At 32.7% G+C, this 14,899-nt stretch overlaps 1 long non-coding RNA gene across 1 annotated transcript; it reads left to right on the forward strand.

Annotated features, from left to right (window-relative positions):
* The first annotated feature begins 9,026 nt into the window (after positions 1-9,026).
* Positions 9,027-12,799, forward strand: LOC140175806 (uncharacterized). Its single transcript, XR_011866423.1, has 3 exons — positions 9,027-9,899; positions 10,010-10,122; positions 12,550-12,799. It is a non-coding gene; the product is annotated as an uncharacterized lncRNA (long non-coding RNA).
* The last annotated feature ends 2,100 nt before the right edge of the window (positions 12,800-14,899 follow it).

The raw sequence follows: 14,899 nt of genomic DNA on the forward strand, positions 1-14,899 counted from the left end.
TAAATTTTATTGCACTAATTTAATCAAAAAATCTAAAAAAATAAAAAACTATACCAAATCTTAATCACAAACTTCATTATACTAAGTTAATCAATAATTTCATAATGCTTAACAAAATCCTAAACTCACATAAAAATCTAAAAAAATAAAAAATGTCACAATTACTTCTAATGGTAGCTGCAAGATGGTGGAGGCATAGTGGTGACAAGAGGCGGCAGTGACGGCGACAACGTCACCAACACCGACGGCAATGACCCCGAATGCGAACAACGACAGCATTCCTAACGGCTCCAGCAGTAATCGATAGCTCTAGTAGTGACAACGTCCAGCAGCGGCGGTAGTAGACGCTCCAGCTGGTGGTGGCGATACTGCAGCTTTAGGGCAGAAGAGAAAAGACGAGAGAGAGAGAGAGAGAGAGAGAGAGAGAGAGAGAGAGAGAGAGAGAGAGAGAGAGAGAGAGAGAGAGAGAGAGAGAGAGAGAGAGAGAGAGAGGTTTGCATTTGAATTTTACCCCAATTTTACTATTGGATTTACCGGCGAAAACTTCTGACAGTAAATTGAGTAAATGTAGCGTTTTACTAAATCAATATACCAGCGGCCGAATCGACAAAAGATTCACAAGTAAAGTTAGTGCCGGTGAAATAAGATTTAGTGTCACTAATTACTGTCAGATTTAGTGTCCGAATATAAAATTCGATGGTAACTAATTCGGAAAACTAATTCTAGCTCTTATCCAACACAAAAACTACTGCTAAATCCGACTGTTAGCCGTCATTAAATTCGACGATATTCAACGTGTTTTTTGTAGTATTTATCCTTTATTCCAATGAACCTTTTTTCTCAGTAAATAAGTTTTGCTGAAGCTCTCCTTCTAAACCTATTTAAATTCCGTTGTGAGTTGACTGGAGATTTAAAACATATGAAGAACTGGTTCCAACAACCAGGCATTATTGTTCCAAACATCTCTAATTTTTAAATTAATATCAGAGATATATACAAAAGAGAAGTAATCACAAATTTTGTCGTCTGGGTGCCAAAAATCATACCATGCTGATTGATCTATATTACTAGGATTCCAAGCCAATCTTTTTTTAAGACACTGAATTGCTGTCACAATGTTCTTTCAACAACATGATGCATTATTTAGAACAAATAAATTAATGTTCAAAGGTTATTTGATATATTTATTAAACATAATTTGAACTATTAGTTTGTCTTGATAATTTAGTATCTGCCACACCAATTTTATAAGAAATATCATGAATCTTGTTCCTTTGCCGCGTAAGATTTTTTAAAAAAACTAATTGTAATTAGTTAATATTTATATTTTAAAATTTTTTTCTCTTTTAATCTCGACTTATTCAATATTTTATTTATTAATTATGAAATATTCTTGAGCAAAACATTTTTTTAAAATCAAAATAAAATAAAATAAAACTATTGACCAAATTTTCTCTAATATGATATCATCTATTTCCAATTCCAAACGATGATAAACTAATTTCTGCGCATAAAATGATGTGCTTATTAGTAATAGAAATTAGAAGCGTCTACATTTACGTATGCATTATGGTTTTTACATTATGAAAAGCTACTTTGACGAATTATTTTGACTATTGGTATTCGCCAACAATATGGCCGCATTTATATTATAAAGACAAAATATTTAAAATAGAAATATAAAAACATAAAATTATATTTGTCAAATAAAATGTAAATAAAAATATTATATTTAAAAATATTAAATTAATATATTTTATGTTTAAAAATAAAAAATATTAATAAAAAATATAATTTATTTTTTTATTTTTTTATTATTTTTATTAATTTTTTATAATTATATTTTTTATTATTATATTTTTTAATTTTTAAATAAAAAATAAAAATAAATTAAATTTTTATAAATTTTTTTATTTTATTATTAAATAAAATATAATAATATTAAATTTTATATTTTTATCTTTTATATATTTTATCTTCTTTTATTTGCTAAAAAAATTTATAAAGACAAATAATACAGAAAACAGAATAAAAGACGAAAAGTTTCCAGATTGTTCTAACGATGATCACTTGTTTAAACAAGAAAGAAGAGTATATCAAAGGCTTGAGATCATTGACATGACCAATAATATTTTTGTATTTGCCGTCTAGAAATGTAGCCGTTAGTGGGCGTAATCATCCATGCCAGCGTGCTACTCTTTCATTTAAATAAATAAAGTCAAATAAGAAATGGAAGATATAATGGTAGGAATGAAAGTCAGGGTCCTCGAAGACATGTCGTTATCCTAGATTACGTGAAAAAAGGAGGGGAAAAAAAGAGTTTGGTGAAGACAATTTATAGTCTTCATGAAGGAAAAGAAAAGATTAAAGATTATGGCTCATTCTTTTTATATGAAAAAGAATTGAGTTTATCATTGAAATGAGTCAAATAGGTGTAATTGCAAGTGCATGAATATTGCATATGAATAGATCTAACATTAGGAGTATATGGTCCGACTCGATCTGAATATTCGGTCTGATTTCAAATATTTTAAAAATTAATTTTGTATAATTTTATTGGGTCTAAAATTAGGTAAAAATCTCAAAAATAGACTCGATCACTATTTTAGGTCGGGTTCAAGTCAAAACGAATTCGACTTTACTCGATCCATGTATACTTTAAAGTTGCGTTTATTTCTGAAAATAGAACAGAATAAGATAAGACACTGAGAATAAGACATAAAAGATAGAGATATAAAATTTTGTGTTCTTGTATCCTATTTGGTGATAAACTAGAAAAAATTATAAAAATCTAATTTATTTTCATTTTTTTCATTCAAAAAATTTGAGACGAAAAATATAATAATTAAAAATATAATTATAAAAAATTAACAAGAATAATGAAAGAACAAATGAAAAATAAGTTGTGTCCCTTGTTAGTGTCTCCGTGTCCTTCCTGTCAGATTGACACAAAATATACTAATTTAGTGTCTCTGGACACATTGTCTCTGTCCATGTTTCTTTTGTCAAACATGATTTTGTGTCTCTGTGTTCCTGTCTCAGTGTTCTGTCTCTATAAACAAACGCAGCCTAAGGGAACTAAAAAAATATATATGTTTTAAATTAATTTCAATATTATGTTATATTAATTATAAGCTTATTGTTTTATTTTTAATCACACTTATTGAATTAGAAAATAGATCAAAGAAGCATCAAATTAGAATTTATGACGAATTCAAATTTAAATATGGATATCGATTTTTTAGTAACAAGTTCCTTCTTTATAAATAAGTGCATCATAAATACGTTTTTTATAAATAATTTTTTTTATAAATTATTGTTAAAATTGTAAAGACCTGGTTTTTACTCGGTTTGGACCCGATATAGCTGTGACCCGAAAATGTTTAGGTTTTATCGGGTTTCGAACCGGGTTAAGATCTAAAAAATAGATCCAATGTATATTTAAGATCGGATCTGAGTTAGGACAAATCCGATTTCACCCGCCTCATGAACACCCCTATATAATATGCAGGGTGCATAAAAGTCTAGCACGTAAGATGCCTATTGTCAATATGTAGGCCGTGTATTTTCACGTGTTGCGTCATAAATCGTTGTTGATAAATATCAAATTCTTAACCATTTTACTTTATTTTAACTAGAGTTGTTTCAGTATTTTAGTGGTGTGACAAAGAATAGCGTAAATTTACGGGTGTATTATAATAGTGAAATTATACTAAATACACATGGAATGTGAGTTTTGTATTTGAGTATCTATTTTTTTTTTGTTATTCCATATACAATGGCAGTTTGCAGAAGTATAATCAAAGTTCTAAAAATTGTACGATCATTGAACCACTCTAGTTACTAATATATTAATTTAGTGGTTTAACTAGTTCAACTGGAATAACCGTATTAGAATAAAATAATATACAAAATTATAAATAAAAACACAAAAATATAATTGTATTCTAATACAAAATTTTTAAAATATACAAATTAAAAAATACAATATCAACCAAAATTTTATAATCAAGATTATTAAATTGAGTAAAGTATGTTTTTTGTCCTTGAAGTTTGCTAAAAATTTTAAAAATACTTCTAACCTTTATTTTGTTTCAATTTTATTCCAAATTTTTTTTATTTGCATCAGATATATTTTCTGACAACTAAATTTTAAAAAAATTTAGGACTAATCTAACAATAATACATGATAAATATGTTTGATTTGTTTATGTTAAAGGTTGCTCTTGTGGATTTATTCCTAAATTGGTCATCATTTTTTAAAAAAATTAGTCGTAGGGATAAATTTGATTCAAATTAAAAATTTTAGGACAAAATTGAAACAAAATAAAATTTAGGAGTATTTTTTAAATCTTTAACAAATTTCAAGGACAAAATATATACTTTACCCTATTAAATTTGATAATTAGCACGAAAATTTTAATTAAATAAAAAATAAAAAATTAGAAATTTAATTTGAATATTTAAAATTTAGTTTCCAATTTTATAAATTAAAAGAAATTAAACAAACCTTTAAAACATTTAATTAAGAAAATTATTTAGACATAATAATAAACTAATGACAATAGTTTCCAACTTTATAAATTAAAAGAAATTAATGCAACCTTTAAAATTTTTAATTAAGGAAATTATTTAGACATAATAATAAATTAATGACAATAGTTTATAATTTTACATTTATTTTATTCTAGTATTCTAAATTTTTATTTACTAATTTACCTTTAAATTTTACTAAAATCTCTATTCTACTTTTATTCATTTACTCCTAGTCCTAATCCTGAAAGTTAAACACTCACATTGTCTCTCTTACACTCATTCACCCGGTCACACTCCTCCAACCACACGCACAAAAAAAGGAGAAGGACGAAGAGAGGGACAAAGAGAAACTTAACAATGCAAAAAAGAGGAGAAGTGCACGAGAGAAAGAAGAAGAAGAGGGAGACAACAACAGCGGCAGTGAGAGATTTTGTCGTTCCCGCCGTTGAATAGAGAGAGAAAGAGAAAGTACGAGCATAAAGAGACTGATAAGAACGAAATATCAGAGAGACAGACAAAGTGCCAATGATGGTGATGATGGAAGCTGCCGCCTATTACCGTCGTTGGTGATGATAACAATGTGGAAGTTGCATGAAACGAAGGAATAGAAGATGAGATATTTTTAGATTTGGGCGTTATAAAATTTCAAATTGTAATTTAGAGTTTCAGTTTATGATTCTTCTCCCCTTTTTTTCTTTTTTTTTTCCCTTGAAGTCTAAATAATAAACAACAAAACAAGGAATAAAGGTTGTGTTTTGGGGGAATGAGAGTTGGGAGTTGAGAGATTGAGGAATGCATGGCTTAAGGGATTGAGGTGAGGAGGAGAACTTGCTTTCTTATTTTCACCAAAACAAAAAACGACGACATTTTGTGATAACCGACTGGGTTTTGGTTTGGTTCGACCATTCGAAAACCGACCGATTTAATGATTTATAAGTGGTTTTGAGTTTGACAATTTTTGACGTAAAACCAAACTGCATTGGTTTTCGGTTTGCAATTAGATTGGTTTGACTAGTCGGTCTGGTTCAATTTTTAGAATCATGGTTGTAATATGGTCTTTGTCAAAACATAGAAAGTGATATTTTAAAAAGGGTGAACAATATTTTGTACAAGAATTCTGTTATCGTATTTGGCGGGTTAATACAATTTGACACAATGCTCATCGTTGATGAATCAAGTATATAGCAGATGTTTCAAATTTATTAGCAGACTCAATTGCAAGTGTCGATGCTTGAGTTATATATTGAATTTGAATACATAGTTGCAGACAGAGTTCAACACGACTTAGACAAAGAAGATGACAAAGTTGAAGTATTTAGAGGAATGAACAATGATAGTAAAGATGATTTCGAAGCTAACTACGAAGTCAATGACGAGAATGAGCATGGTGATAAGATAAGTGATGCGGTCGTGCAAAATGCTGTAGTTCCACACGTAGTGAGTCAATTTTTGGATGTTCTACCTTTTATGTGTATCTTGGATCTTGATACCATGCATATACCAGAATTTTCTAAATGTGTGAACATAGGTACATGATTAAATAATATGTTTCCTTAATATAGTTTTGGATGGAAAAAAAAGTGACCACTTGTTTTTTTGCGTAGGTATTATTTCTAATTATAAGGATGATGAGTTTAAGATTGGAATAAAATATAGTTCTAGATAGTTAGTGATCCCAGATAAGATTGTCAAACTCGTGAGTTTAAGTAAATTCATGGAATTGACCTAGACGGAATTGACCTAGACTCGACTCATATAAATTTACTTATTATAAATTATATATATATATATATATATATATATATATATATATTCAAATACAAGCATTTAAAATTAATTATTTCAATCTTAAAATACATAATAAATTAAAATAGTACTACAATTATAACAATTAACAATTTTAACTTCAAAGCACATAATAATTTGCAACTGCAATGACTTTCAATGACATAAATCAATATCATTCTCCAATAAAATTAAAATAAATTTAATTTTTTTCCTTTACAAATTATAATTAAGAAAAATGAATTGATCCATCTAAGAACTGAATCTTGTTCTCTGACCTAAGCACTTGCGACATCACTTTCTCCCATGCATGATAGTTTCTTACTCCAAGAATTGTTGCAATTAACGGAGTTCTTGGACTTTCTCCAGAACGAAGGAAGTAAGGACTTGTTGGATCTAGAACTGAATTAATTAACTAGATTTTTAGATTGATTCATTTGCATCCGATTGATTTGGTTCACTAGATGTGCTAGCATTTGAATATCTGATTGAAGAAAATGAGGCATGAATGTCCTCCATATTCAAATTTTCAAAGAATTTTGGATCTATTCAATGTTCGAAAAGAAATTTTCAATAATGTTTATAATTTCTTCAACTTCTTATTCACCCTCACTGTACCATATAAAAAAATAAGTTTTGAGAGTGAAAAGAATAATAAACACATAAATATTAAGTAAAAAATAAATGAAAAAAAGAGAAAAAAGAAAAAAAAATTGTCCAAAATTTTTTTAATGTTATAAAATAACTAAATAAATAAATAAAAAGTAACAAATAAAATAAAGAAATATAATTAGAGAAAGAGAGAGAAGAGTATTTTATTGTTTTTGTTGTAGTGTATATTGCTTCAAAGCAAACCCCTATTTATATACATATAAGGGGTCACTTTTTTCAAACTTTATTAATGGTAATCTTTCTTGAAATCCTAAGCAACATTGAGAAATGAGCATCCACCTTATCCTACTCACACTTATCACAACACTCCCTCTTGGATGACCATTTAGGATTATGCCTCGTTAAAACCTTACTAAAGAAAAACCCAATAGAAAAAAACTTTAGTGAAGGAAAAAGAGTACATTATCCTTTGTGATGGGAACTAACTCGTTAAAAACCTTGTCAAGAAAAATTCAATAGGAAAAAACCGGACCAAGGAAAAAAGAATGCAGTCTCCCCCTCTTGCCGACATTATTTTATATCACGAAATCGGCGCATCCCAATCTGATGTACCAATCTTTCAAAAGAAGATTTTGGAAGTGACTTTGTGAATAAATCTGCCAGATTATCACTTGAGCGGATCTGTTGAACATCAATTGTCCCTTAATTTTGAAGATCATGAGTGAAGAAGAATTTGGGAGAAATATGCTTTGTTCTATCACCTTTGATATTTCCACCTTTAAGTTGAGCAATACATGCTGTATTATCTTCAAACAAGACAGTTGGAACTATCTTCTGATCAATCAGTCCACATGATGACAAAATATATTGGATCACACTCCTCAGCCAAAAACACTCGCGACTAACTTCATGTATCGCTAGTATTTCAGCATGATTAGAGGATGTTGCAGCGATAGTCTATTTCGTGGACCTCCATGATATAGCTGTACCACCATATGTGAACAGGTATCCTATTTGAGATCTCCCTTTGTGTGGATCAGACAAGTATCCAGCATCTGCATAGCCAACTAGTTGTGACTTGGATCCATATGGATAAAACAATCCCATATCAACCGTTCCATGAAGATATCAAAAGATTTGCTTGATTCCACTCCAATGTCTTCTGGTTGGAGAGGAACTATACATTGCTAGTAAATTCAACGCGAATGATATGTCAGGTCGCGTATTATTAGCAAGATATATTAGAGCTCCAATAGCACTAAAATATGGTACTTCAGAACCAAGGATATCTTCATTCTTTTCTTTAGGATGGAATTGATCCTTTTCCACATCCAAAAATCTTACGATCATTGGGGTACTCAAGGGATGTGACTTATCCATATAAAATCTTTTCAAGATCTTCTCTATGTATGTTGTTTGATGAATAAAGATCACATTTTTATATGCTCGATCTGCAGGCCGAGACAAAATTTAGTCCTTCCAAGATCTTTCATCTCAAACTCTTCTTTTAGTGTAAGACCCAGAATCTTTGAAAAGTCTTATTATGAGCAAGTCTCAAATCCTACAGTTATTTATAGCCTTAATTTCAGAGATTATTTTATTATAGATAATTAAAGCAAGTTTTGATTTATTGAATTTGAGACGAGTTATGATTATTATCCAATTTTATAATTATTGGATTATTTCCTATATTTAAAGTATAAAGTTGATAGTTGTGAAATAATAAGGATTTTATATGATTTGGATTAGATAAGTAATATTTTAAATATTATTACTGCTATTTTAGAAAATGAAGAAAATTAAGTATATTATTTCTAATTATTTGATTTGGGCATTTTTATTGAAAATAATTTGTAAAATTGATGAGCAAATAGTATTTTCTATATACAATTAGTGTTGGATTTAATTTGGGTTTCAATTACTATATTATTCCTAATTTTATGTGAAATTACTAAAATGCCCTTAGCCCTAATTTTCAAAATAATGAAACCCTAACCCAGCGACCCGTTACCCGACCCGGTTCCTTTTCCCTCCACAATTAGCAGCAGCCGAAGTCCCCTTCCCCCAAAACAGTAGCAATACACGGTTTTCTCCATTTCCTTTTCCATGAAAGAGAGTCACAGGAGCAGAAAGGGAGGAAGAGAAAGGAATCTGCGCCGGTGGCACTAGGAAGGTTGTTGCCTGTCATCATTTCGAGTCACCGCCCATGAGCCACAACACCATGGAGCCAGCTTCGTCGCGCCGCCTCGGCCATCCGTGCTATCGCCGTCGCCGCAGAAGCCTTCCCCGTCGATACCATGAACTGCGAACAGAGGAGAGAGAGAGATCGAAACGGAGAGCTACATGAGGAAGAGGGTGGTCGTGGGTCGCAGTCGTCGGGGCTTCCGCCATGTTCTGCCGCTCGCCGACACCGATCGATGGAGGAGTGCAGCGCCGCCGTTGTTCCATTATCGTCGAATTCGAAGGAGGAGGAAGGCCGCCAGTCACACCAAACAGGAGAGGCGTAGAGAGAGCTGAGGCGAGCTGGGAGTCCGACCACCGCGCCCAGCTGCTGTTCACGTCGCCGGCGTCGCCTCCATTGGAACCGCCGCGCCCAGACACGCCGCTGCTGTGCTCCTTACCGCAGCGCCGCTGCCGTTGCTCACCTTTCGTAGTTGCAGCACCGCCACTGTTGAGGGGTCTGCCACCGGTCTGATCTGAGGGGGAGGAGATGTGATCGGAAGAGCAGGCAGGGAGCTATTGCCGCTGCTGCCAGCTCCTGGATGCCATTCAAGCCGCCGCTCCTGCCGCCGTCGCCGGAGAAGTATACCGGTAAGGGTTTTAATCTGCGGTTTTGGTCATTTTGGATCTTGAGAAGGTTTTAATGCTGCGCGGTTTTTATAGTTGATCCACCGGAGCTTCTGGCCGCCGCCAAAGCTGTTACTGGGGCCGGTTCAGAATCGCAGCTGCCTCATTGTATTATTTCGGTAAGAAATTATGTTTCGAATAATCTCGCGTTAGTATTCTGTTGTGTTTGGTTAATAAATGAGCTTTGGTAACTTGGGGTCGAGTCCTGATTATTATATGTTGCGATTAGTATGCTATGGTTATTGCGAAAGTGGCTGGGAGCTGAGGTTTTGGTTGCCGTCAGTTCGGTTTGAGGCGGAAAGGACTTGATGAGGCATTTGGGTTATGGAATGGTATTTTGAGGTAGGGGCGCTTTCCAAAAACTATGCTTTATGTATTGGAATTATTACATATGGATACTGATGTGAGATATTGTGTATTTGGTGATTGTATCTGCCTTATGTATTATCTGATTGACTTGAATGATTATGGATGTTGGTTTGGCTGAGTTGTTGTGCGGCTTTGTGAAATATAGTGTTTTGAAGTTGATTCTTTAAAGATTTGAAATCTGAGATTAAACCGTTGATGATTGGTTTGAATTGAGTCAATTATTTCAATGATGTGAGAAGTCGAATGCACTTTTGAATTCAGCTTGGTTTATTTTAATTGATTTGGTTTTGGGCAAATGATTTGTTATTGAACCGTTTCTTTAAAGCCTTGAAAATGAGTTATATCGATTGATATTGAGTTGATTTTTAAATGGTATCCTTGAGATACGCCACTGAGGCGATTGTTGGATTTAGCTTGTTTTAAATTGATTTCTGGTTTTGAGCTGTTGAAAAGGAATGAGAAATGGTTTAGTTGGGACCCGAACCGGGTGGCAAAAGTCCAAGTTTTAGGGGAGGTGCCGCCGAAATTTCTACAAAATCCTACAATTGTTTGTAAGGTTATTTAAAAGGGTTGGAATTGAGAAATTGTATGATTTGATTTACTAAAAGGATATTTATGTTTTCAAGCTTAATTTATTTGATGAACCTTATACGTTGAGTTCGGCTTATTTAGAACTGAACTATTTTTACCGTTTGAATCACTGAAGGAAAGAATGATGCTCCAATATCGATTTTAAAATAAAAAGGAGTTTTTAGTGATTTCAAAGGAACCTAGACTTTTGATTGATTAATCAAGTTTGAGGCATTTTGGAAGAGTTAGAAAAATGGGTTCTAAAAAGAAACTTGAAAGTGGTTTGATTCAAATGAACCGGTTTCGTTTCAAATGAGTTGATTTTTGGACCGGGTTGTAACTTGTGATTTGGTATGGCCGGTTTTATAGTAAATTCAGTTTTATTTACTTGAACCGAGAAATCTATGATTTTAAGAGTTTCAATGAATTTTAAGGAATTGATATAGGTTGACCTTCCCTAAAGACTTGGGACTCTGCCGAGAAACTTTTGTTATAAAATCCCATTGTTGGATGGGTGATTTCGAATGCTTTGAAATAAATCCTTAACTTGCCATGGTTTTGGAAGTTTTGGAAAGAGAATGCCGAGAGTGGCTTTGTTTTAAAAAGGGAACTCACTTTGAGAAAAATTTGGCTTATGAGCCTGAGATGATTTGAGAAAATGAGATCCTTTAAAGCCAAGGCTGAAAAGAGTTGAAATTTGATTTCAAAGTGAAATGGCTTGAGAAAAGTGAGTTATAGCTTAAATGCCGGTTTTATGAATTTGATGATGTTGAATGATGGAAGTACTATTTTTGTTATGGGCCAGAATGGCTGTGTATGATTATTAATATTGGCTGGTTCTGGATTGAACCGTGAGCCGGAATGGCTGTGTGTGATATTGATTTATGGCTGATTGCCGAACGAGTTATAAGCCGTATGGCTGGCTATGAATTATGAATTTAAGCCAAAGGGCTGTATTTATTGATAAATTGGTTGGTTCTGAATTGAACCGTGAGCCGGATGGCTGAGATGGATGGTGATCCATGATTGAATATAAATGCATGTATGCAATTGAATGATTTGTGAATTTAAGCCGAATGGCTGAGATGAAAGTTGTAAGCGAGTATGCTTGTGTTTTCTCTCTGTTGTAAGGGTGACAGGGCACCGATACCCTCTAATGGCGACAGGGCGCAGATACCCTCTAATGGCGACAGGGCGCAAATACCCTCTAATGATAATAATGCGCAACAGAGAGACTGTGTCCGGGTTAGCTACCGGACACGTCGGGTTGGCTTGGTAACCGACAGATGATATCATCAGCCACTAGGGACAGGCATGCATCATATGCATCTATGTGACATTGTTTGGGTATGCATATTGTACTTGGTTTGCCTATGTGATTAACTGCTAATTGTTCTACTTGCAATAACTGTTTGTTTGTGTTTGTATCTTCCTACTTGTGTTTGCTTCTAGAACTATGTTGGATTGTGGTGGATTGGTTGTGGTTGGATTGTTTGGGCCTAGGGCCGTGGTTGAATGAGATGGACCGGTGGTTGATTTCGGTTTTGTGGTTCTGGTTTGGAATAAGATATGAAAGGTTATTTTGGTTCAGTATAGATAAACCTTTTTGAAATGCTTTGATGTTTTGAGAATTGAACGGTTCCTCTTTCAGAAAAGATTTCTGACTTTACGTTTATCGTAAACTGTTGTTTTTGAAAAGAGGCATAAGATGGTTAATAATCACTGGTACGGTTTATCTTCATGTATCCTATTACAGTAATTCCTAAAAACCCTCTACTGAGAACCCTTTCGAGGATGATGTTCTCACCCCTTACATTTTTCCCCTTTCAGGATATGGGCGCAGAAGTTACGAAGAATTTATTTAGTTATTGTTGTGATGTTCTGTATTGATTTAGCTTATTAATTATTGTACCCTCGCCTTTATCTTGATATATTCTATAAGAGGGATAGGAATTGTATTGGTTAATGTCTGTAATATTATTTGTATATGTATGTATATATATGGATGTACTCTTCATGAGTTTTGTAAGTTGTATGGTTTCCTTGGATGTACGTTATCGAACGAAAGTATTTTTGGGAACGGTATTTGCGGTTTAAAGTTTCAAACAGGCTTATATTTTAGTAATAAATAGTATAAGAGTCGTCGTAATGTCCGAGCTATCAGAGTAGCGCAGCCGGAAGCGTGAACTTTGGTAGTTAGGGTGTTACATTATGGTATCAGAGCAGTTCTTCCTGTAGAGCCTGAGGAATGGACTGACTATGCTTCAATTGCATACTCTGAGCGTTTGTCATGTATTAGGTCTTGTCGAATGACGAGAATTAGAGCTTTATGCACATGACGATCTATTGATTAACGTTGTTAGTCTTCCGTTGCATAATTTCTGATATTAAGTTTGGCCGGCTTAATACTAGTGAGTTATGTACATGAAAGCACTAATGAGTTATCATAGATAATATGCGAGTTTTGAGCAAAGCGAATCACGGGTTTTGGGAATGTTGGAAACTATTTCTCGAGGCTATTCAGTTGTGTGTTTTGGATTTTGTTCGAGTCGACCTGTTCTTTCATAGCCTAACTTGAAGTTCTTGTTTGCTACTTCCCTTGAAAAGTAATTTGATGTTTCCACTCTATTTCTCTATTCATATGCATTCTTGTTTGATCTCAATTGCATATGCTTGTTTGAAATCCTTGTTGTATCTATCTTCCTCTGTTTGAGTTCTTCTTGATTCAAGTATTCTTTGATATAGCCTTGAACTTGTCTTAATGTGCTATGACTTTAACTCCGGGTTCCGAATTCATTCTTAAAGAATTTGTTGATTCGGTTTTCCTCTTATTTGACATTTATTACAGATAATTTTGAGATTTTCACAAAAGTTGTTGTTGATTTGATATATACTTATCTACACATTTGGAACTTGAAAGATTTCTCATACAGTTTAATGATTATTTATTTCTAATACATCGCCTGTGCGTTTACTGGTTTACGGAACTACATTTACTTTAAATTACAATTTGACTTTCTAGTAATTTTACTATAGTTCCAATGCACATCTTCATTTGATTAAGTATTTGGATATTTTTCAAAATTTTGGAAAGGAAAGCTTTTTTTTTTCACTTTTATCCCAGTTGAGTCTCATTTGATAAACTTTACTTAATTTATTTCGAATTGAGTTTGATTTAGCATACTACATGGTTTATGCCACTGTTGTTCTTTTGAAAATGTTGGACTCATAGCTTTCTTCTTATGAACGGACTAAATTCTTTGTTAAACCTATCATCTCTATCAATGTCATACTTGATTTTGTTTTTAACTAATTTCTTACATCTTGTGAAATTATCATTAATCTTGGTTTTTCCAATCTCGTGAATCTCATTCTTATGTGAGTTAGCTTGATTCGTTTCAAAATAGTGCATCATTTATATATCCTCTCATTATCTTTACAAAAGTTTTTAGTTAAAGATTTATTCTTGAGAAATTACTAATGATTGAGTTGTCTTTTCCTACGACTTTTCTTTTGGGTCAATTGGAAGCTTGTTGGATGTTTCACGACTAGTGAATCTTGTTTGAACTACCTTGATTTAAAACCCTCTCTTGCATGGCCTGACTCTTTTTAAGTACATCATAATTTTCTTGAATATCCTTCTGAGATGGTGATTTCAAGTATACTTTTGGAGTCTTGTTTTGAACCTTTTAAAGAAGTTTTGAATTCTCTTTGAAGAAGTTCTAAATGGAATTTATTTTCTATTGCTTGATTGAGATTGAAAACCATTGTTCGATTTGTGACAAAATTGTTTTAAAATTGACATGCGCTATTTTAAATGAGGTTCTAAAAAGTTCCCTTGTTTAATGGAAACCTGTTTGTTTGTAACACACCGCTTGTTTCCTTACCAGATTGTAAGCAAAATTTTTACCTCGGGATTTCTTTTCTAAAAAGAGTTTAACCTCCTCTTTTGTTCTCGCTATAAATGTTATACACGCTTGTTTGAATATGTATTTTGAGGATTTTTGAACGAGCATTTGATTTCTCTTCCGAGTTTTATGATCGCTTTTGATTAAGATTGTACACCTAACTATCTTCCAAAATAGTTGAGGAAATACTTTTGCTCTTAGCCAAAATCTGTGTACAGTTTGTTTTAAAATTCTACATGATCTGTTTCAACATGAAATTGTATTAAAGCAAA

This window comes from Arachis hypogaea, chromosome 10, assembly GCF_003086295.3.
Source record: "Arachis hypogaea cultivar Tifrunner chromosome 10, arahy.Tifrunner.gnm2.J5K5, whole genome shotgun sequence".
In the NCBI taxonomy this organism is placed as follows: Eukaryota; Viridiplantae; Streptophyta; class Magnoliopsida; order Fabales; family Fabaceae; genus Arachis; species Arachis hypogaea.